Here is a 22853-nt window from a genome sequence, read left to right on the forward strand (position 1 = left end):
GCACCCAGCAGATTCATCTGCACATAAACTTAAAAGAATTGACGGCAGTACAGCAGGCCTTGCTGGCCTTCAAGGTCCTACTCTTCCCTACCCTGGGACTCTGCTGATCAGGACAGACAATACCAGAGTCGTGGTACATCAAAAATCGGGGGGGACTCACTCTTACCCCTTGTGCAGACAAATCATGAGACTGTGGTCCTTAGCAGCTTCCATGGGCATACATCTAATAGCACAGTATCGTCCAGGGAGGTTAAGCTCCTTGGAGGATCATTTGAGCAGACATGTTCTGGATCCTCACGAGTGGCAACTGAACAAGATCATTTTCCATTGCATCACTCAGCATTGGGGCACTCCACAAGTGGATCTTTTCTCCTCTCACAACAATCATCTCCTTCCAACAATTCTGAACCAGGGAGTTTCACAACAAAGCTTGGAGAGTGGACGTGTTGTTCTTCCTATGGACCCAACTCTCAATTTATGCATTCCCTCCTCTGCCTTTTCTTCCCAGAGTGCTGCTAAAGATAAGGGATGAAAATCCAAAGGCTGTTCTTATAGCACCAGATTGGCCCAGGCTGCATTGGTGTCTCCTCCTTCGCAGCCTTTCCCAGGCTCAGCCTTGGCATCTTCCCATGGTACCAGATCTGTTGGTTCAGGAAGGGGGAAAGTTCCTTTATCCTCATTGTCAAACTCTGCATTTAACTGCCTGGCTAATGCTTTAAATGTTTCCCAACAGGTGTTTGAAGATGTTCTTCGTTTCACTGTTGCAGTCATCACATTTGGGTTATCTGCTTGCAGTAGCCCTCACTTGGAGTGATTAACAAAGTCTTTGGTCTTGCGTCAGTTGCTGTCTCATCTTCCATAACGTCAGGTAGTCAGGGGTATAAAGCATGCAGCCGATGCCATTACATCAGTCTTTCTTGCCGTGCTGTGCCCAAAGCATAAACAGTTCGCAAGTGCCAGTCGGCCAACTCCTGAAATTTTCGTTTTCGAGTTTCAGAACCGAAGTCTTCAAATAAAGCTAAGTACCCCATTGGGGAAACTTTTTCTTGCTCTAAACCAATGCCAGTAAAAGTAAATAATTGCATTTCTTGTGGAAAGCAAATACCTCATCAAGATTTCCATTCGTAGTGTATTCCTTGTCTAGGCCCTGACCACGGCATACTTCTGTCGGTTTTGCGCCTTATTTAAACAACGTACTTTTTGTCGTCTGCATATTTTCGCTTCTAAATATTTTGGTGCTCGGTTCAATTATCCTGATATGTCTTCGGTAAGCCATCCGACTACCGACATTCCAAAAAAACGCAAAGATAAAGACAGACAGGCCGCTTAAGTCGCCACTTCGCCGGTACTCAGTGAGACGCGTTTGCAGCCCCTGATACCCGCTACTTCAGATTCGCAGGCCTCTACTGAGACCCATTCAGAGTCCGGTATGCCACGAGATGCTTCAACTGTGGAACCTGCAGATGTCTCTACCTTGGATGGGTCCAGAGCCACTGTGCAGGCATCGGCTTCTGAGGGTGTATTCAGGCCTACTGATTTACATATTTAAACCAATGCCATCTTCTTCAAGACCTAAAACTCGAACCATTCCTAGAAAACCAAAGCCCAGACCACATGGTCAGGCCTCAATGCCTAAAAAACAAATGATAAGAATGGCTGAAGACCTTATTACTTTAATCAGGGGAAGCCAACCTTCTCCCTCTAAGAGATCTACGACTGAGTTTGCTTATAATTCTGACCAGGATTCTGAAATTTCTAATTCTTTTGATGACCAGGATTTGCCCCTATCTACCTATGAGGATTCTGATGCTGAGGACTCTGTTCCCTCTGCTCCCCTCTCCCCAGGGGATTTCTCTTTTGGTTAAACCTTGCATACTCTCAGGGAGCATTTTCGTTGGGAAAGCCGGGATTACTCTGATTCTAAAAAGAGGCTTAGGGATTTCTTAATCTTGCCGCAGCACAGGCCTTTAGCTATCCCTCCTGTACTAGACATTGTTGATGATGCCTTTTCGGAATCTAGCTTGGCCTGTGACTCTCTACCCCCTGTCCCCAGAAAACCAGATAGATATTACAGGGTTCCTGACTCACAAATTCCTTTTTAAAAATCCTACTGCGGATCCTGAGACCATTTCACAGGGACCCAAGGGCATTAAGGCTACTACTGCCAAAAATCCTGCCCCCCCTGATAGAGACTCCAGTGCGCTGGATATATGAGGTAAGAAGGTATACACTTCTGCAGCTTTGGCCATTAGGGCCTTAAACTGCCAGTTTCATATGTTAAAGTATCAGCAGCATATTATTGGATTGCTTAAACAGAAAATTATGTTGATTCCTGATTGTGCTGAAAATAAGGATTTACAGGATTTAATGCATTCTGCTGAACAGGTTGGAAAAAGTACTTCACAATGTGGTTTTGATTCACTAGAGGCATCTTGCAGGGCTGCTGTCACTGGGTCTGTACTTAGAAGACATACTTGGCTTAAGGAGCAATCCTTGCTGGATCATGTTAAAGCTAAATTACTGGATGCTCCCTTAAATCAGGACCACCTGTTTGGCAACAAAGCAGAAGTAGTTCTTAAAAAGATGAAGGACAAAGCTAAATCTAATCAAACTGTTAAAGATTTCCTACAAGTACAACCTCCGAGATTTAGTAGGCATTGGCCCTCTAAGAATTGGTCTTTTCCTGCTTCTTCCAGGCCTTCTCAGTCCAAACCCAGATCCAGCAGAACACCCAGGCTTCAGTCCCAGTGTACAGACTAAGCAGTGGTGGGCTCCCACTTTCAAATCAGGGAGTAGTAAGACCCCCCCCATGGTAAACTTTCCCAATGACTTGACTTTAAAACTTCCAAGCACTTCCCAACTGACTGCTCCTTTAGGGGGGAAGATTGCTCTACAGGCAAAAAAAACTGGGAACTCATTACTCAGGACAAATGGGTTGTAAATATAGTTTCCCAAGGATACAGATTTCACTTCCATACATTACCAACCCATAACGGTTGGCCAGAACTACCCCCAAATCAGTGGGCAGAGGCTCAAAAGCAAGTACTGTCTCTTAAGCATAAAAGCTATTCAAACTGTACCAGAAGAGGAAAAGGGACAATGTTTCTACTCAAGACTTTTCCTGGTACCCAGAAAAGACAGCTCATGGTGTCCTATCCTGGACCTGTCTACCTTAAACACCTTTTTGGAGATTCCAAAATTCAAGATGCTAACTCTTCACCAGTTGCTTCCTATGCTAGGCAAAGATGTCTGGTTGGCAACACTCGATTTAAAGGAAGCCTACCTGCGCATCCCAATCAGGGAATTTTGCAGGAGGTACCTACGCTTCAAAGCAGGCTACATGCACTGTCAGATGTCCTTCAAGGATGCATCTGCAGTCCTAACATATGGGTTGTCCTGCCTCAGGCAGCCCTTCGGTCGGCCGGATTCCAAAGTCTGGGTCTGGCCTCGGCTGATGTCGCACTTCACCCAACGTCATAGCTCCTGGGGTATAAAGGCATCAGCCAACGCCATTTTCCTCAGTCTTTCTTGCCGCGCGGTGCCCGAAGCAGAAGCTGTTCGCAAGTGCCAGTCGGTCAGATCCAGATATTTCAGCTACCGAAGACTTCTAAAAAAGCTAAGTACCCCGTTGGGGACTCTTTCTTGCCTCAGCCGATGTCAGACAAAGTAAATAATTGTTTAACTTGTGGGAAACAAATACCTCATAAGGATTTCCACTCTTACTGCCTTCCTTGCTTAGGCCCAGACCACGACGTTTCAGCTTGTTTAGCCTGTGCTTCCTTCAACCGACGGACACTTAGACGTCGGTCAGAGTTTGCTGAAGAGTTTTTTGGTCCCGCTTTTGCATATAAAATGCCGTCGGAGACACCGACTACACATTCAGCCAAAAAACGCAAGGAAAAGGACCGACACTCGCGGCCCGCGGTTTCGGCTGAAACCACGGTTAGGCCTACCGCGAGTGTCTCGGTTTCGGCTGAAACCGAGTCCTCGGTTCTTTGGCCGAAAGCATGCCTCGGACATCCGAGGCCTCACAGGCCATGGCTGAGTCGGCTACAGAAATTCATACCAAAGAAGCAGGCACACAGGAATTGTCTGACACCATTCCGTTGGACATCTCTACTCCTGCACGTGGGGCAGCTAGGCCCCCTGCATCTATGTCTATTAAGGCCTTCTCCAGGGCTAAGGCAGCTAAACTTCCAAGGCCTTACCTACTAAAGCTCCCTCTCACAGGCCTTCCTCCTCTTCTCAGATTCTTAGCCTGGCTGAGGACCTTATTTCTCTGATCAGGGGATCCCAACCTCACCCAGACAGGGCCTCACAACCTCCTCCTGAAAAAAGGCCTAGGACTGAACCCCCTGAACCTCTCTCCTCTGACTATTCCTCGGATGGATCAGAGTTATCAGACCATCAGGAAGGACCATACTCTCCTTATGAGGATACGGATGCAGAAGACTCCATTCCTTCTGCCTCCCCCCCAGAAGAATTTTCATTTGGGGAAACCCTACACTCAATGAGGGAACACTTCCAGTGGCAGGGTCAGGATTTTTCAGATTCAAGGAAAAGGCTAAGGACTTTTTTACACTTACCACAGCATAGGCCTCTAGCCATACCACCTGTACTATCAGTTGTTGATGATGCATACAATGATGCCAGTTCTGCACCTGATTCTCTTCCCCCGGCCCCTGCCAAACCTGACCGATATTACAGGGTTCCGGATTCTCACTTCCACTTGTATAAGGCCCACGCTGCAGACCCAGAGACCATCTCTCAGGGCCCTAAGGGTGTTGCAGCGGCATCTGCTAAAAACCCCCTACCCTCTGAAAGAGAATCTAGAGCATTAGAGAGATGGGGTAAAAAGGTTTATACATCTGCTACTCTTTGTGCTAGAGCTTTAAACTGTCAATTTCACATGATACAGTACCAGGAATTTTTGTTAGATCAGCTGAGTAAACAGCTTTCCTCTCCTGAACCTTTAGACCGTAAGTCACTTCAGGATTTGATACACAACTCACAGCAGGTCAGTAATCATTTCTTAAAATGTGGCTATGATGCACTGGAGGCTTCATTTAGATCAGCTATGACTGGAGCAGTGATTCGAAGGCATGCCTGGCTAAAAGAGCAAATCTTGCCAGACCATGTTAAGTCAAAACTCCTAGATGCTCCTATGGAGAAACAAAGTTTATTTGGCTCCCCTGCACAGGAGGTTCTCAAGAAAGTGGAAGAAAAGGCAAAATCTGTACAAACAGACAAGGATTTCCTGCAGGTTCAACCTCCGAGGTCCAGCAGAAATTGGCCTTCAAAAAATTAGTCCTTTCCAGACACCTCCAGAGCACAGAGAGGCAGAAATAGACGCCCAAGAGGCAGAGGTCAATCAAGAGGTGCCTACAGGGGCCGTCAGTGGCAACCTGAAAACCAGAGGAGTACCGCCACAGCTACAACCACTTCCACAGGACAGACACAATGACTTGGCTCTGACTCCGCCTACCAAGGCACAACTGGAAGCACCCTTGGGCAGAAAGTTAGCTTTATTTTCAAAAAACTGGCATTGCATTACAGGAGACAAATGGACTTTGCAAACAATAGACAAAGGCTACAGGTTTAATTTCCACACTTTACCAAAAAAGCGAGGAATGCCAAACCTTCCATCAAGCCAGAAGCCAGAGGCTCTAAAACAAATCGCCAACTTACTAAGGATGAGAGCAATAGAAAAGGTACCATCTATGGAACAAGGCCAAGGATTTTACTCCAGACTATTCCTTGTACCAAGAAAAGAAACTCGGTGGAGGCCTATTCTCGACTTGTCCGCACTGAACACATATCTCATTGTACCGAAATTCAAGATGCTGACCCTACAGCAACTTCTTCCCATGTTGGGCAAGGACTCTTGGCTGGTGACTCTAGATCTCAAGGAGGCATACCTGCACGTCCCCATACGACCAGATTGCAGAAGGCACCTCAGATTTCTTGCAGGATCAGAGCATTATCAATTCTCAGCATTGCCCTTTGGCTTATCTACTGCGCCCAGAGTATTCACGAAATGCCTGGCATCAGTAATTGCACATTACAGGCTTCAGGGAATTCAAATTTACCCATACCTGGACGACTGCCTAATACAAGCGGACAACAAGACAAAAATAATAAAGGATTTGACCTATGTCATACAACTACTGCAAGCATTGGGATACACAGTCAACATACATAAGTCAAGACTAGTGCCATCCCAAAGGATAACATTTTTGGGTGCAGAGTTGGACACAATAACTCAGATGGCTTTTCTCACAGAAGAAAAACAAAAGCAACTTCCACTCTACTTCATGGCATTGACAAGACAAACTCAGCTTACTGCAAGGAAAGTCCTGCAGGCTCTGGGTTACATGGCATCCTGCATAATTTTGATCCCACATTCCAGACTGCATATGAGAAAGTTACAATGGTACCCAAGGAATGTATGGTCTCAACACAGACACAGCCTAGAAACCATGATACCAATCATTCCATGCCTGAAACAAGAATTCCTATGGTGGGCTCAGGCCTGCCAGACCAACAGAGGGTTGCCTTTCCACAAACCACAACCAAGGCAGACCATCACCACGGACGCCTCAGACCTAGGCTGGGGGGCTCACATGGAAGACAAGTGTATCCAAGGCCTATGGTCCCAAGACCAGCTGAATCTCCACATAAATCTAAAGGAGATGCTGGCAGTGAAGCATGCAATCGAGGCATTCAAAACATTCCTCCAGCAAGGACACCTGCTGATAAGGACGGACAATACCACAGTTATGTGGTACATCAACAAGCAGGGAGGCACGCATTCTTACCCACTATGCCGGATGGCAATGGATCTGTGGAACCTAGGCCTGAATCTCAACATTCAGTTGCAGGCCAGATTTGTTCCAGGAAAAGAAAATTCACTAGCAGACAGATTAAGCAGAACTACCACGGATGCTCACGAATGGATGCTGCATCCAGACATCTTCAAAACCATAACAAAGACATGGGGAATGCCAGAGATAGACCTGTTCGCCTCCCCACTCAACCACCAACTGAAGAAATTCTGCTCAAGAGAATACCACCCACAAACCTGGAGGGTGGACTCCCTTTCTTTCAGCTGGAGGGATCTGACGGTTTATGCCTTTCCACCTCTCCCATTGATGCACAAAGTTCTACTGAAGATCAGGGAGGAACAGCTAAAGGTAATCCTGATTGCTCCACACTGGCCAAGGCAGCATTGGTACCCGCTACTGAGAAGCATGTCTCGGATGAACTCATGGCCTCTACCTCTATGGCCTTTACTTCTAACACAGAACAGCTACAAGACCCTGCATCCAAACTTGAAAACACTGCAGCTAACTGCTTGGAAAATTGCATAAAGCAAAACCAACCTGTTCTATCTCAGAGGGTCAAGGACATTATCCTGGAGGCTCGCAGACCCTCCACAAGGAAAACATACTCAGCCAAATGGAAGAGATTCTTCGTTTGGAGTGCATCAAAGGGAACAGATGTTACACTGGCTAACCTTGCACACATCCTAGAATACTTAGCAGAACTGCTCCACAATGGCCTGTCCTATTCTTCCATCAAGATTCATGCTTCAGCAATCTCAGCAGAGTACAACATGGATCCTCCTATCTTCTCTCAACCTCTCCTCAGACAATTTCTAAGAGGGATCAAAAATGTAAAACCTCCAAGGAAAACCACCTCTGCCTGCATGGGATCTCAATTTTGTGCTGGAAAAATTGACACTTCCCCCCTTTTGAACCAGCCGCATCAGCAGACTTACAGTTCTTATCTTGAAAAACTGCCTTCCTTCTAGCAGTCACTTCAGCAAGAAGGGTATCCGAGTTACAGGCCCTAATGGCAGTGCAGCCTTTCCTTATTTTTCACCAGGACATAGTGTCTCTGAGAACCAATCCTACTTTCATGCCAAAGGTGGTATCCAGAGTATCTTTGAACCAAGCTATTCATTTACCTACGTTCTTCCCAAACCCACAGAACAGGGGGAAAAAAACTACTGCACACCTTGGATGTACACAGACAACTGCGCTACTATCTGGACAGAACTAAGACCAACAGAAAAACTGACCAGCTTCTGGTAGCATATGCAACAGGAGTGCAAGGAAAAGCAATTTCCAAACAGACAATTTCAAAATGGATAGGAAATTGCATTCGATTCTGTTATTCTTTTCATGGAAAGACAACTCCTGAAAATATCAGGCCTCACTCCACAAGAGCTACAGCCACCACTACAGCTTTCCTACGAGGAGTGGCTACCAAAGACATTTTAGAAGCTGCTACTTGGAGCTCCATGCATACATTTGCCAAGCATTACAATCTTCCTTTATACTCCAGATCCTGAGCAGGGTTTGCAACTGCAGTTTTACAAGGGATCTTAACTACACCATCATTATCTTAGTGCCTCCTCCTCCCCCAGTTTGGCTATGGTATTCTACCCATATGTTAGGACTGCAGATGCATCCTTGAAGGACATAGTACAGTTTTGTACCTACCATAAATGTAGATGTCCGATAGGTATGCATCTGCAGTCAGGATTACCCACCCTCCTTCCCCTCTGTGGTATTCCTAGGGTGCTTACCCCCCTCTTAGCTAGCTGGGGGAATCTATTATGGTGTATTTGTATGTATATATGTATATATATTTTTTGATTTCTACTGTTTGGAATTTCTACTTTATCAAAATTTAGCCTTCCTAGAGGGCACCTGGCATCTGGGGCAAGAAACACTGAGGAAAATGGCGTCGGTTGATGCCTTTATACCCCAGGAGCTATGACGTCGGGTGAAGTGCGACATCAGCGGAGGCCAGACCCAGACTTTGGAATCCGGCCGACCGAAGGGCTGCCTGAGGCAGGACAACCCATATGTTAGGACTGCAGATGCATACCTATCGGACATCTACATTTATGGTAGGTACAAAACTGTACTTTCTCAGCACTGCCCTTTGGCTTATCTACTACGCCCAGGGTATTCACAAAGTGCCTAGCTCCAGTCATTGTTTTTTGCAGGCAAAGAAATATTCAAATATACCCATACCTGGACGATTGTCTAATTCAGGCAGAAAGCCAGGACATACTTCTGAATCATCTGGCATTTGTGCAAAAGGTGTTAACTTGTCTGGGGTACACCAAAAATGAAAAGAAATCACAGCTGGTACCCTGTCAACAAATTATATTCCTGGGCGCAAGCTTGAACACAATTTCCCAGATGGCTTTCCTCACGCCAGAGAAACAAATTCATTTGACAACTTACTTCAAACTAGTGGCCACAAAGTACCTGCTGTCTGCAAGGCAAATACTGCAAGCCTTGGGGTTCATGGCCTCGTGCACACTACTAAATCCATATGCAAGATTGCATGTGAGGAAACTTCAGTGGTGTCTAAAAAGCCTATGGTGTTAACATTCTCAGGATCTAGAAGCAATGATTCCCATCATACCTTGCCTGCGGTTAGAATTCCTTTGGTAGGCAGAGGCCTGCCATCAAAACAAGGGTCTACCATTCACTCTACCCCCTGCCACCCAAACCCTAACAGACAAATCAGACTGTGCATGGGGGGCCCACCTGGCAGGGAAGTGCATTCAGGGCAAATGGAACCCAAGTCAAATGCACCTGCATATCAATCAAAAAGAAATGTTAGCTGTACAGAATGCTCTGACAGCCTTCAAGGACCACATTCTTCCAGGACAATTAATGGTAAAATACGGACAACACTATTGTTATGTGGTACATAAACAAGCAGGGGTACCCATTCTTACCCTCTCTGCAGACTAGCCATGGCTCTGTGGAACACAGCCTTGATACCAAGTTCATCTACAGGCTCAATTCCTGCCAGGAAAACTAAATACACTGGCAGACGAACTAAGCAGAAATCTCATGGACCCACACGAGTGGAAACTGTAACCAAAGATTTTTCAGCATGTTGATCAAGAAATGGGGGATCCCTGATAATAGATCTGTTTGCCTCCCCCCAGAACTACCAACTGGACAAATTCTGCACAAGGACTCACCACAAACAAGCTTGGAAAGTTGATGCGCTGTCCTTCAGCTGGAAAAATCTATCAGTTTATGCCATTCCTCCTCTGCCTCTCCTATCCAAAGTACTACTAAAGATCAAATAGGACAAACCAAGGATGAATACTGATTGCACCAGACTGGCCACTCCAGCACTGGTACCCCCCTCTTGCACAGTGTATCACAGCTGGCCCCTTGGCACCTACCTCAGACCCCTACCCTGCTATCCCAGCAGGAGAGCCAGATTCTGCACCCCCAGCTTCAAACCCTGAACCTGGCAGCCTGGCTAATTACCTAATCTCTCCATTACCATCCCCTCAGTAAACAAGTGTTGGATGTCATTCTGGAGGCAAGGAGGCCTAGTACTAGAAAATCTTATGCTGAAAAATGGAAAATATTCTGTGCCTGGAATCAAACTCAAGGGATGGCCACAGTCACGCCACATTTACCTCAGATTCTTCGATACTTAACTGAGATGCTTCACAAGGGCCTTTCCTTTTCCTCCATCAAAATTCATGCCTCTGCAATTTCGGCTCATTATAACACTGAACCATCCCTCTCTTCTCACCCACTGCTCAAGCAGTTCCTCAGAGGAGCCAAAAACTTAAAACCACCCAGGAGAGCTCCAACTCCAGCCTGGGACCTTAATTTTGTATTGGAAAGACTCACTCTTCCTCCTTTTGAGCCAGCTGCAACTGCAGAGTTAAAATTCCTTTCCTGGAAAACAACTTTCCTTTTAGCAATCACTTCAGCAAGAAGGGTATTTGAATTACAGGCCTTTATGGCAGTGGAGCCTTTCATCATCTTTCATGCAGACAGGGTGTCCCTCAGGACCAATCCCTCTTTCATGCCCAAGGTGGTATCCAGTGTGGCTCTTAATCAGTCCATTCATTTGCCAACCTTCTTTTCTAATCCACAGAACAAAGGGGAACAGATACTGCACTCCTTAGATGTGCAGACAACTTAGATTTTACTTGGACAGGACTAAACCTCAAAGGAAATCTGAACAACTGCTGGTGGCATTTGCTACAGGGGCAGAGGGGAAGGCTATTTCAAAGCAAACCATTTCTAAATGGATAGGCCATTGCATTCATTTCTGCTATAAGCACCATGGAAAACCTATCCCACAAGGGATTAGACCCCATTCAACCAGGGCTGCATCTCCCTCTACAGCCTTTCTCAGAGGTGTTCCTACTAGGGACATCCTAGAAGCTGCTACCTGGAGTTCTGTACATACGTTCACCAAGCATTACCATTTGCCAATTTCCTCTAAATCCAGAGCTGGCTTTGCCACTGCAGTCTTGCAGGGCTTTATTGCTGGTCCTAATGCTATCTAAATTCCTCCTCACATCCTTAGCTTTGGGAATCTACCCAAATGTGATTACTGCAACAGTGAAACACTAAGAACATAGTACAGTTGTGTACACTTACTATAAATGTAGATGTTTGAGTGTATTCACAGTTGCAGTCCTGGTTACCCTCCCTGCAGCCCCCTGACTTCTTTTGGCTATACCTCTACTCTCCTTTACTATGCTTAAAAGCTTTTTGGTGTATTTGCTTTTTTGTTGGTGGTATAACCTTGTGTATGTGTGTGTGTGTGTGTGTGTGTGTGTGTATATATATATATATATATATATATATATATATATGTATGTAATATACATTTTTTTTTATTGCTTCCCATTAGGGGGGCACCTGACATCTAGGGCAAGAAAAACTAATGTAATGGGCGTTGGCTGCTTGCTTTATACCCCTGATTACCTAACGTCACAGAAGATGAGACCGCAACCGACGCAGGACCCAAGACTTTGTTAATCAGGCCGACTGAGGGCTACTGCAAGCAGATAACCCAAATGTGATAACTGCAACAGTGAATACACTCGAACATCTACATTTATGGTAAGTGTACACAACTGTACTTTCTTCATGAGGCCAGGAGGCCTAGCACCAGAAAATCCTATGTAGATAAATGGAAGAGATTTTGCTCTTGGGTGCAGGCTAAAGGAGAAGACTCGTCTCATCCTTCTCTTTCCTTCATTCTTGATTACCTAGCAGGCTTGCTTAATGGTGGACTTTCCTTTTCTTCAATCAAAATTCATGCTTCAGCAATTTCTGCTCATTGTTCTTTTGAGCAACCTATTTTTTCTCACCCCTTGATGAAGCAGTTCCTGAGAGGAGCTAGCAATCTTAGACCTCCCAGAAGAGCTCCTACTCCTGCTTGGGATCTTAATTTTGTCCTGGAAAAACTTACTCTACCTCCCTTTGAACCAGCTGCCTCTGCAGATTTGAAGTTTGTCTCCTGGAAGACTGCTTTTTTTTGGCTATTACATCAGCCAGAAAGGTTTCAGAGCTGCAAGCCTTAATGGCAGTAGTAGTACCTTTCATTATTTTTTCATTCAGATCGGGTTTCTCTGAGAACTAGTCCCTCCTTTATGCCTAAGGTGGTTTCCAGTCTGACCCTTAACCAGTCTGTTCACCTGTCTACCTTTTTCAATAACCCACAGAATAAAGGGGAAAGGATTCTGCACTCTCTTGACGTGCATAGACAGCTGAGATTTTACTTGAATAGGACTAAATCCTTTCGAAAATCTGAACAGTTGTTGGTTAGTTTTGCTCCTGGGGCTCAGAATAAAGCTATTTCAAAACAAACCATCTCCAAATGGATTGCTCATTGTATTCACTTTTGTTACCTGCATCATGAGAAGGTTACCTCTCAGGGTATTAGGACCCATTCTACTAGAGCAGCCTCTACCTCTGCAGCTTTTCTGAGAGGTGTGCCTACTAAGGACATTCTAGAAGCAGCTACTTGGTCTTCTGTCCATACTTTCACAAAGCATTACAATCTACCTTTGTTCCCTAAATCTAGGGCTGGTTTTGCCTCTGCAGTTTTGCAGGGCCTTCTTACCAACCCTTAATCTGTGATTCTTCCTCCCCCTTTATCTTTTTCCTGGAATCAACCAGTATGTTAGGACTGCAACAGTGAAACATGAAGAATATAGTACAGATGTTCTTCGTGTTTCACTGTTGCAGCCATTACATTTGGGGAAATCTGCTGGTAGGTTTCCCTCAGTCGGCCTGAATTCCAAAGTCTTGGGTCCTGTGTCGGTTGCTGTCTTCTCTTCCATGATGTCAGGTCGTCAGGGGTATAAAACATGCAGCCAACGCCATTTTCTTTAGTCTTTCTTGCCGTGCAGTGCCCGAAGCAGAAGCATTTCACAAGTGCCGGTCGGCTGACTACTGAAATATTCGAGTTTGAGTTTCAGAACCGAAATCTTCACTAAAGCTAAGTACCCCATTGGGGAAACTTTTTTTTTGCTTTTTACCGATGTCAGAAAAAGTTAATTGTATTACTTGTGGGAAGCAAATACCTCATAAGGATTTCCATTTATACTGTATTCCTTGCCTAGGCCCTGATCACAACGTGCCTGGCTGTCGGTTTTGTGCTAGATTTAACCAACGCACTATTAAGTGTCGGTATATTTTTGTACCAAAGTATTTTGGAAACAGATTTAACTACCCAGAAATGTCATCGGATAGCAATCCAACTACCAGAGTACATAAAAAATGCAAAGAAAAGGACAGAGAAAGGCAGTCAAGATCCAAAACCGACGACGAAGCTTCTCCTAAGCCAGTCACCGGTACTCAGTGAGGCGCCTTCGCAGCCCCTGATACCTGCTACCTTCAAGTCGCAGGCCTCTACCGACACCCATGTGGAGTCCGCATGCCACAAGATACTCAAGGTATTGGACTGACGGATGCATCTCCCTCGGATGGGTCCGGAGCTGCTGAGCAGGCACCGGCTTCTGAGGGTGTATTCAGACCTCAACATTTGTACATCAAACCAGTGACAGCTGCAAAACCAAAGACAAAAGCAACTTCTAAACCTAAAAAACCGACACATGAGCCACGTGCACAGGCCTCTATGCCTAAAAAACAGATGATCAAAATGGCTGAAGACCGTATTACCTTGATCAGGGGGGTACCCATCCCCCTCCAGATAAGAGGCCTAGGCAAGACACTGATTATAAATCTTCAGATCAGGTTTCTATTTCTTCTGATTCCTCTTCTGATCAGGAATTATCGATACCTCCCTATGAGGATTCTGATGCTGAGGAGTCTATTCAATCTGCATCTCCTCCTGAGGATTATTAATTTGGAAAAACCTTGCATACTTTGAGGGAGCATTTTCACTGGGAGAGTCAAGACTTCTCAGAATCAAAAAAGAGGCTCGGGGATTTCCTTCTCCCTCAGCACAAGCCTTTAGCCATTCCCCCTGTTTTAGACATTGTGGATGATGTGTTTTCAGAGTCAAGCTTGACCCCTGACTCCTTACCTCCGGCTCCCAGTAAGCCTGACGGATATTAGAGTCCCCTACTCACATACATTTTTATTTAGAAACCCTGCTGCTGATCCTGAAATTATTTCACAGGGTCCAAAGGGAGTTAAGGCCTCAACAGCAAAAAACCCTACCCCCTCTGACAGCGATTCTAGGGCACTGGACTGATGGGGAACAAAGGTTTATACATTTGCAACCTTGGCAATCAGGGCCTCAAGTTGTCAATTTCATATGCTTAAGTACCAACAACATGTTATGGGATTGCAGAAACAGAAAATGATGTTGACTTCAGAATGTGCAGAAAATAAAGAATTGCAGGAATTATTGCATGCAACGGAACAAGTTGGAAAGCATACTTTGCAATGTGGTTTTGATTCTTTAGAGGCCTCCTGCAGGGCCGCAGTTACTGGATCTGTGATTAGGGGGCATGCCTGGTTAAAGGAACAAAAGTTGCCTGATCATGTTAAAGCTAAATTGCTAGATGCACCTTTACAGCATGATTCTCTGTTTGGTATTAAGGCAGAAGAGGTTTTAAAGAAAATGGAAGACAAAGCTAAGTCTATGCAGACTGTTAAAGATTTCTTACAAGTGCAGCCACCAAGATTCAGTAGACACTGGCCTACAAAAAATTGGTCCTTTCCTGTGTCAGACAGAGCTCAAAGGGGCAAATCCAGACGCCCTAAGGGTTCCAGGTCCCAGGCTCAAGACTCATACAGGTCAAAGCAATGGGGCACATCCACCTCCAAATCTGGAGGAGATAAAGCGCAAACCTACAGAAAGCAATCCCAATGACTTCCCTCTTCCTACACCAAGCACTAATCTTTTGGCAGCACCCATATGGGGAAAATTAGCACTTTTTGCTCACAATTGGCAGTTAATAACCCAGGACAAGTGGGTACTAAACATCGTATCACAGGGTTACAGATTCCATTTCCACACTCTGCCAATGACAAATGGTTGGCCAGATCTGCCAAAAAATCAATGGGCAGAGGCACAGAAACAGGTTATGTCCCTCATGGATATGGGGGACCATTCAGACAGTACCAGAACAGGAAAAAGGACAAGGTTTTTACTCAAGACTGTTCTTGGTACCCAGAAAGGACAGGGCCTCGCGGTCAATACTGGATTTATCGATTATGAACACATACCTGGACATTGCAAAATTCAAAATGCTCACTTTGCAGCAGCTTCTGCCCATGCTGGACAAGAATGCTTGGCTGGTGACTTTAGATCTAAAAGAGGCATACCTGCATGTCCCAATAAGACAGTCGTGCAGAAGATACCTCAGATTCAAGGCTGGCATAATGCATTACCAATTCTCTGCACTGCCCTTTGGCTTATCTACTGCACCCAGGGTCTTTACAAAGTGCCTGGCACCAGTAATTGCTTTTTTTCAGACAAAGAAGTATTCAAATATATCCTTACTTGGAAGACTGTCTCATTCAAGCAGAGAACAAGGGCACTCTTCTACAACACCTGGTGTTTGTGAAAAGGCTTCTAACATGCCTAGGGTACACAATAAACGAAAAGAAATCACAACTGGTACCTTCTCAAAAGATAACATTCCTGGGTGCAAGCTTGAATACAACTGCCCAGATGGCTTACCTCACGCCAGACAAAGGCAACTGACTACTTACTTCAAACTGATGGCAACAAAAACCCAGTCTTCTGCAAGACAAATTCTGCAGGCTCTGGGCTTCATGGCATCTTGCATCCTACTAATTCTATATGCGAGACTGCGTATGAGGAAACTTCAGTGGTACCTAAAACGTTTATGGAGTCAACATTCACACAGTCTGAAAACAATGATACCTCTCATTCCCTGCCTGCAACAGGAGTTTCTATGGTGGGCAAAGGCCTGTCACCAAAACATGGGACGACCCTTCACTCTACCCCCTGCCAGCCAAACCTTAACAACAGAAGCATCAGATTATGCCTGGGGGGGGGGCCACATGGCAGGAATATTCATTCAGGACGTATGGGCACCAAATCAAATGCATCTACATATCAACCAGAAAGAAATGCTAGCTGTTCAAAATGCCCTAACAGCCTTCAAGAACTTACTTCTTCCAGGACAACTACTGATAGACAGACACCACCACAGTCATGTGGTATATAAACAAGCAAGAGGGCACATACTCATATACCCCCTTTGCAGATTAGCCATGGCACTGTGGAACACAGCTTTGACCTACCAAATACATCTTCAAGCTCAATTCCTGCCAGGGAAACAAAACACTCTGGCAGACGATTTAAGCAGAAACCTTATGGATCCTCATGATTGGAAACTAAATCCACAAGTCTTCAGCATGATAGAAAAATGGGGGAGCCCAGACATAGATGTATTTGCCTCTCCTCAAAATTATCGACTGGAAAGATTCTGCACAAGGACTTATCACAGACAAGCATGGAAAGTGGACGCCCCATCCTTCAGTTGGAAAAACCTATCAGTTTACGCCTTTCCTCCTCTGCCACTTTTACCCAAGGTCCTACTAAAAGTCAGACAAGAGAAGCCAAAGATGATATTAATTGCCCTGGACTGGCCACACCAATTTTGGTACCCAATCCTAAGAAACATGTCTCAATATCCAGCTTGGACTTAGCTTCAAAAACCACAACTACTGTCCCAACAAAACAATCAGATCCTGCACAAACAACTACAGACACTGAACCTGGCAGCATGGCTAATCCTGTAGTCATACAAACAACACCTCTCAGTAAAGCTGTGATGGATGTCATTTTGGAAGCCAGAAGGCCTAGTACTAGAAAATCTTATGCTGACAAATGGAAGCAATTGCTTGGAATCAAGCACAAGGAACTGATACAGCAGAACCAAATATTCCTCAGATATTACAATACTTAACTGAGATGCTTGACAAAGGCCCATCTTTCTCATCAATCAAACTCCATGCCTCTGCCATTTCAGCTCATTACAATACAGAGCCACCAATCTTTTCTCATCCTTTACTAAAGCAGTATCTTAGAGGAGCCAAAAATGTAAGGCCTCCTAGAAAATCACCATTACCTGCATGGGACCTCAATTATGTGCTGGAAATGCTCACCCTGCCTCCATTTGAACCAGCTGCTACTGCTGACGTAAAGTTCTTATCATGGAAGACAGCTCTGCTGCTAGCAATTACTTCAGCAAGAAGAGTTTCAGAGCTACAGGCCCTCATGGCAGTAGAGCCTTTTATCATATTTTACCCGCTCAGGGTGTCTGAGGACAAATCCTACTTTTATGCCTAAGGTTGTTTCCAGTGTGGCTCTTAACCAAACAATTCATCTGTCAACTTTTTATCTAAATCTGCAGAACAAAGGGGAGATAATTCTGCATTCCTTGGACGTACACAGACAGCTAAGATTCTACTTGAGCAAGACTAAAGCTCTAAGAAAAACTGAGCAATTGCTAGTGTCATATGCAGCAGGATCAGAAGGAAAGGCAATTTCAAAGTGGATAAGCCATTGCATCCGTTTCTGCTACTTGGACCATGGCAAACCTGTGCCCCAAGGGCATTAGGTCTCACTCCACCAGAGCTGCAGCTACTTCAGCAGCCTTTCTCAGAGGAGTACCAACCAAGGACATTCTAGAGGCTGCTACTTGGAGTTCTGTTCACACCTTTACAAAGCATTACCATTTGCTTCTCTACTCTAAGTCCAGGGCAGGCTTTGCCACTGCAGTGCTGCAGGGCCTTATAGCCTCACCTAATGCTGCCTAGCTCCAGCCTCCCAACCATAGCTTTGGGATTCTACCCAAATGTAATGACTGCAACAGTGAAACATGAACATCATAGTACAGTTGTGTACACTTACCATAAATGTAGATGTTCGAGTGTATTCACTGTTGAAGTCCAGGTTACCCTCCCGCCATCCCCCTGTCATTCTACAGTTTCTTTCCTTCTCTATCTTCTACAACCTATGTGGTGTATTTGCTTGTAGATGAAGGTAAAGTTTATATTCATGCATGTATATATATATTTATTTATAATATTGCTACCTTTTTGGGGGCACCTGACATTGGGGGCAAGAAGAAAAACTAAAGAAAATGGCGTTGGCTGCATGCTTTATACCACTGATGACCTGATGTCATGGAAGAGAAAACAGCAACCGACGCAGGACCCAAGACTTTGGAATTCAGGCCAGCTGAGGGCAACCTGCCAGCAGATTACCCCAAATGTAATGACTGCAACAGTGAATACACTCAAACATTTACATTTATGGTAAGTGTACACAACTGTACTTTCCTCACTCCCTTTGGGGTATATGGTTGAGGTAAAAAAATATTTTGCTTGTTTTTATTCTGTATCCTTTCTGATCTCCTGAGGGGTGGGTAACGATTATCATAATTATTTGATTCCATACTATTGCTAACTTGTATACTATGTACCTGGGTATTTCTAGGCATTTCCCTTTTCATGTTATAACTTTTAGTGTTGTTAACTTGCTCATTTACTTTAGCATAATATGCCTTGGGAAAAAGATAAGCTTTATGGTTTACATACTCACTTTCATATCTAAGTAACTTTTATTGTTTGCATTTAAGATTCATTTTAACTTTACCCTCTGTCTTTTAAAAAATATTCTCATAATTAAGAACATTACTATCAAACAATAAATCATTGGTAATTTCATCATTAAGAACTTTAACCTCGTCAAGCAGTTTATTAATTTGTCCATTGTTTATCCTTCTAATTGCATAATCTCTATACCAACTCTATCAAACATCACTAACAGTTCATCGTCCCTGTAGTGCAAACCGTTTGGAAACTTGAAAAGTCTAAGTCCTTTGGGAACGCATTTAACTTTAACGCACTCATTTAAATAAAGGTTATCGCACTGAAAATTCCATACCTTCATCATTTAGACTTAAAAGACTTTGGTGGCTCACAGGGATTCGTTGGTGGTCTCCTAGTGGAAAAAGTCAGGTCTTGGTTAATCCAATCCATAAAAATATTTTCATTAGTACAATTAGAGTCCCTTGTAGCTTTGTGGCGGTTATTCTCCAAACGCTGATCATGCATAGGCCGAAGGGTGTGAGAAAAATCTCCTTGACTGGTTAAAACTTTGTGACAATTGCCTCCCCAAACTGTGCGCAGAGAATGCTGGTTGTTGTAGTTTCACCAAACTGGAATAAAAATCACTAACACATTGAATAAGCAATGCAATTAACTGAGTGAGATTTCCTTCATTATTCATTGATGTTAACTCAAACTGAAAAGTAGAAGACTCCGAGCAGCAGTACTGAAATGTACAGAACACGCACCAAAGAAGTCTTCCATCCTAATCCAAACCTGGTGAACCAAACACCGTAGATGTAAACAAAATCCAAAAGTGCCTTGAAAACGCTCCATACAGTCTTAAACAAATAACCAAAAAATGCAGAGAAGAACAGTGGTCTCACCAAGTAACTCTTAAACACAAAAAAGACCTCTGCAACAGAGCACTCAAGAACAAAAAAATAGACCACAAGTAAACTCAAATTTATTCAAAAGTGAAGTGTTTTCGTCCTTCATATATAGGACTTCTTCAGAACAACAAATAACTCACTATTAAGGCTCAGTACCATCAAACCAACACATGACAATGTATCAATTTGCTCCAAAAGCTCTTTAAAACCATATAAAAACATTTTTTTTACTTCAAATCATCTCATAAAAATTTTTTTTTTTTTTTTTTAAAAAAAACCTTTCCAGAACTGTTAATAAAAAATCCACACATTAGAGCTTCAGATTCGGCATTTCCAGTTTTTCTGATGTATTTGCAGGTATATCTGATTGTATTAGAGTTGGTCTTTCTTTAATAGCTTGCAAACAAGATCTGAGGTAATGGGGGTTAGTGCATTATGAGTAAGGGAGAGGCTCGTGAGTTCAAAATTGCCACGAGCTTTTGCAGCGGCTTAGTCTGATTCGACATCTTGGATCTGAACCCATCAATTGAGAGAGAATGAAAATGGACAACCCAGATGGACTTTTATGGTAAGTACAGAAGTTCTGTTTTGCTTACATCATAAATGATAATTCAATAAATGTTTCAGAAGTAATTTAAAGAAAAAAATACATAAGCATTAATACATTTTAAGATCTGTGGACTTCTGTGAAGTGACTTTTGAAACATTTGGTGTATTAGAAAATTTAACGTTTTGAGGTAGGAGAAACAGGAGTACACCATGAAAGGGCAATACTTTTATTTTAATTTTGGATTTCAACTTAAGAAAATGTATGTGGAATTTGGAACTGACATTAACACTGAGGTGACTTTTTTTATTTTTATTTTTTTTTTACTTGTCTTTGTAAAGAAGTGCATAGTGTGTAAAAGGTATTTGATGAAAGAGGTGTGTGAACTGGGTGGTTGGGAAATTATAGTAACATTACATGTGATAAAAGGCATGTTCAAAATGTAATAAATGTTACTGGAAAGAGGGGGGCGTGAAGGTGCTGTAGAGGTGAATGGCATTTAGTACAGAATTTTGAAAGAAGATGCAGACTGTGGACAACCTAAGTGAAGTAAATTTAATAACCAAGGGCATTTTGAATTGTCCTATTTTAGAGTATGAAGGAATATCTGAAGAAAATACTGAAATAACAAAGATGGTGAGATAAGTAATGGTGTAGAAGAAAATATACAGGACAACATAGAATAAATTCAGAAAAAAATGGAGTTAAGTGTTGGGAAAATGTTATTCAGGATGTAATTAGAAGATTTTGTGCGGCTTGGTAATGTCCATCATGATGTACTGCCAGATTTGTAGATGTTTGTGTTTTATGGGACAGCACTGATTCAGTGTGTATGGTGGGTTTTTTCTTCTTTCTTTCTACTGGTGTGTGCCTGTGGAGTTACAAAATTGAGGTGTGGGGGTAGAGTCTCCTACTTGGGGGGGGGGGGGTATGAGGTGTTGTCCCCCTGCAAAAATGTTTTTTATGGTACATATCTTGTGTAGAATGTTAACCAATAAACAGCTTAAGTAATGGAGAAACAACCATGAACCAACAAAGTACTCCAGTTAAAGCAACAGGTCCCAATGAAGGCAATCTCAGTAAACGTGAGCCAAGTAGCATAAAAAACACAACAGATTATTCACAGATTGAGCGCTTTCCTATCCAAAAACAGGAAACTTCATCAGAATCTAAATTACACCATATCCTGCTTAGTTTAATTACCTCCTCCCCACAGTACATTGGATGATTTGAAAATACCATGAATAAAAAATTAATATTTCTTAAATGTACAAGTTCTCGAAACATAAACCATTTATACAGTTTTCAAAATATAAATAAACCATTCCCCTACATGACAATGCCAATATATCATAATGTATTTGCTTTTAATTTTAAAGGAAGGGCCAGGGAAACATGATCATTGAGTCCTGGATATGTGCTTCCATCTAAACATAGTTGCCATACCAGTTCCCTAAATTCTAATCTTGTTCCGCAGTGACCTCCTCTCTCTCGTGTTGTTTTACTTTTTCTATAATCCAGAACTTAATCAGCTTTGTTACACTTTAATACATGTCGATACAGAGCATTAGCGTCCCTTTTTCTTGTGATATCGTACATGTGTTCGTAAATTCTTTGTTTTAGGATCCGTTCTGTCTTCCCAGTAGAATATGCCCAGCAGGAAGTACAAAATGCTATATACACCACCCGTTTGGTTGCACAGTTATACTTTTCACATGTGCGAAGTCTAAATTGGACTGCTGGTATCCGTAATTCATTCGTGCTATAAAAGGACAGTGTGTGAGCATCTACCACATTTAAAGCTCCCCCCCCTCTGGACATTTCTAGGTAACCCTTTCTCAAAAATCCTTTAGGTTTAAATCAATTCTAAAGGTAAACTGTAAAGGTTTCTGGAAAACCTTACAACTATTTGGGATAATAGTAAACATTTGCCAATATTTATTATTTTCTGAACCATACCAGTGTCCCTGTTATATGTTAACACCAAATATGTTTTCTCTTTTTTGGTGTCTATTATAATTTCTATCCTCCTTGTTCTTCAGTGTATTTTGATCTATTGGGGTACACATGGTTAATAAAGGTACATATCTCGAGCCCCAACCTGTTAGAACCTCTTCTTTGATGGTTTTGCCCAAAGATTCTGGGTATCCCCCCTCACCAAATAACTTCTCAAAGTCTAACTCATCAGTAAGATTTTCTTTGTTGGATGTCATCCGGGCTACCCTAATCATCTGTCTGCCTTCTTAATATGTTTCTCTTCTGTATCAGGGGTTGATTGCTGTCATAGTGGAGGTAGGAGTTGGAGAAACATTCTTTCCTATATATTTGTGATACATATTTATTATTTATAGTATAGATAGTGGACTTGTTTAGCATTGATCTCATGGGTAAGTCCAAAAACATCTGTTGACTGGTTTATATAATTGATAATTGTATAGAATGTTTTCACCAAATTGCTTTTCATTCATTTGTACTTAGTTTTCTTTCATTCAAACATACCTTTGAAATGATACATATCTATATATATATATATATATATATATA

The 22853-nt window shown here is 43.1% G+C and overlaps 1 protein-coding gene across 1 annotated transcript in view; it reads left to right on the forward strand.

The window, feature by feature from the left end:
- LOC122788772 (glycogen [starch] synthase, muscle-like) overlaps positions 1-22853 on the forward strand; it is an 879353-nt gene that overhangs the window by 574617 nt on the left and 281883 nt on the right. The window lies entirely within an intron of this gene.

The sequence above is a fragment of the Protopterus annectens genome, chromosome 14.part0, assembly GCF_019279795.1.
Source record: "Protopterus annectens isolate FY-2018-M chromosome 14.part0, PAN1.0, whole genome shotgun sequence".
NCBI lineage: Eukaryota > Metazoa > Chordata > Ceratodontiformes > Protopteridae > Protopterus > Protopterus annectens.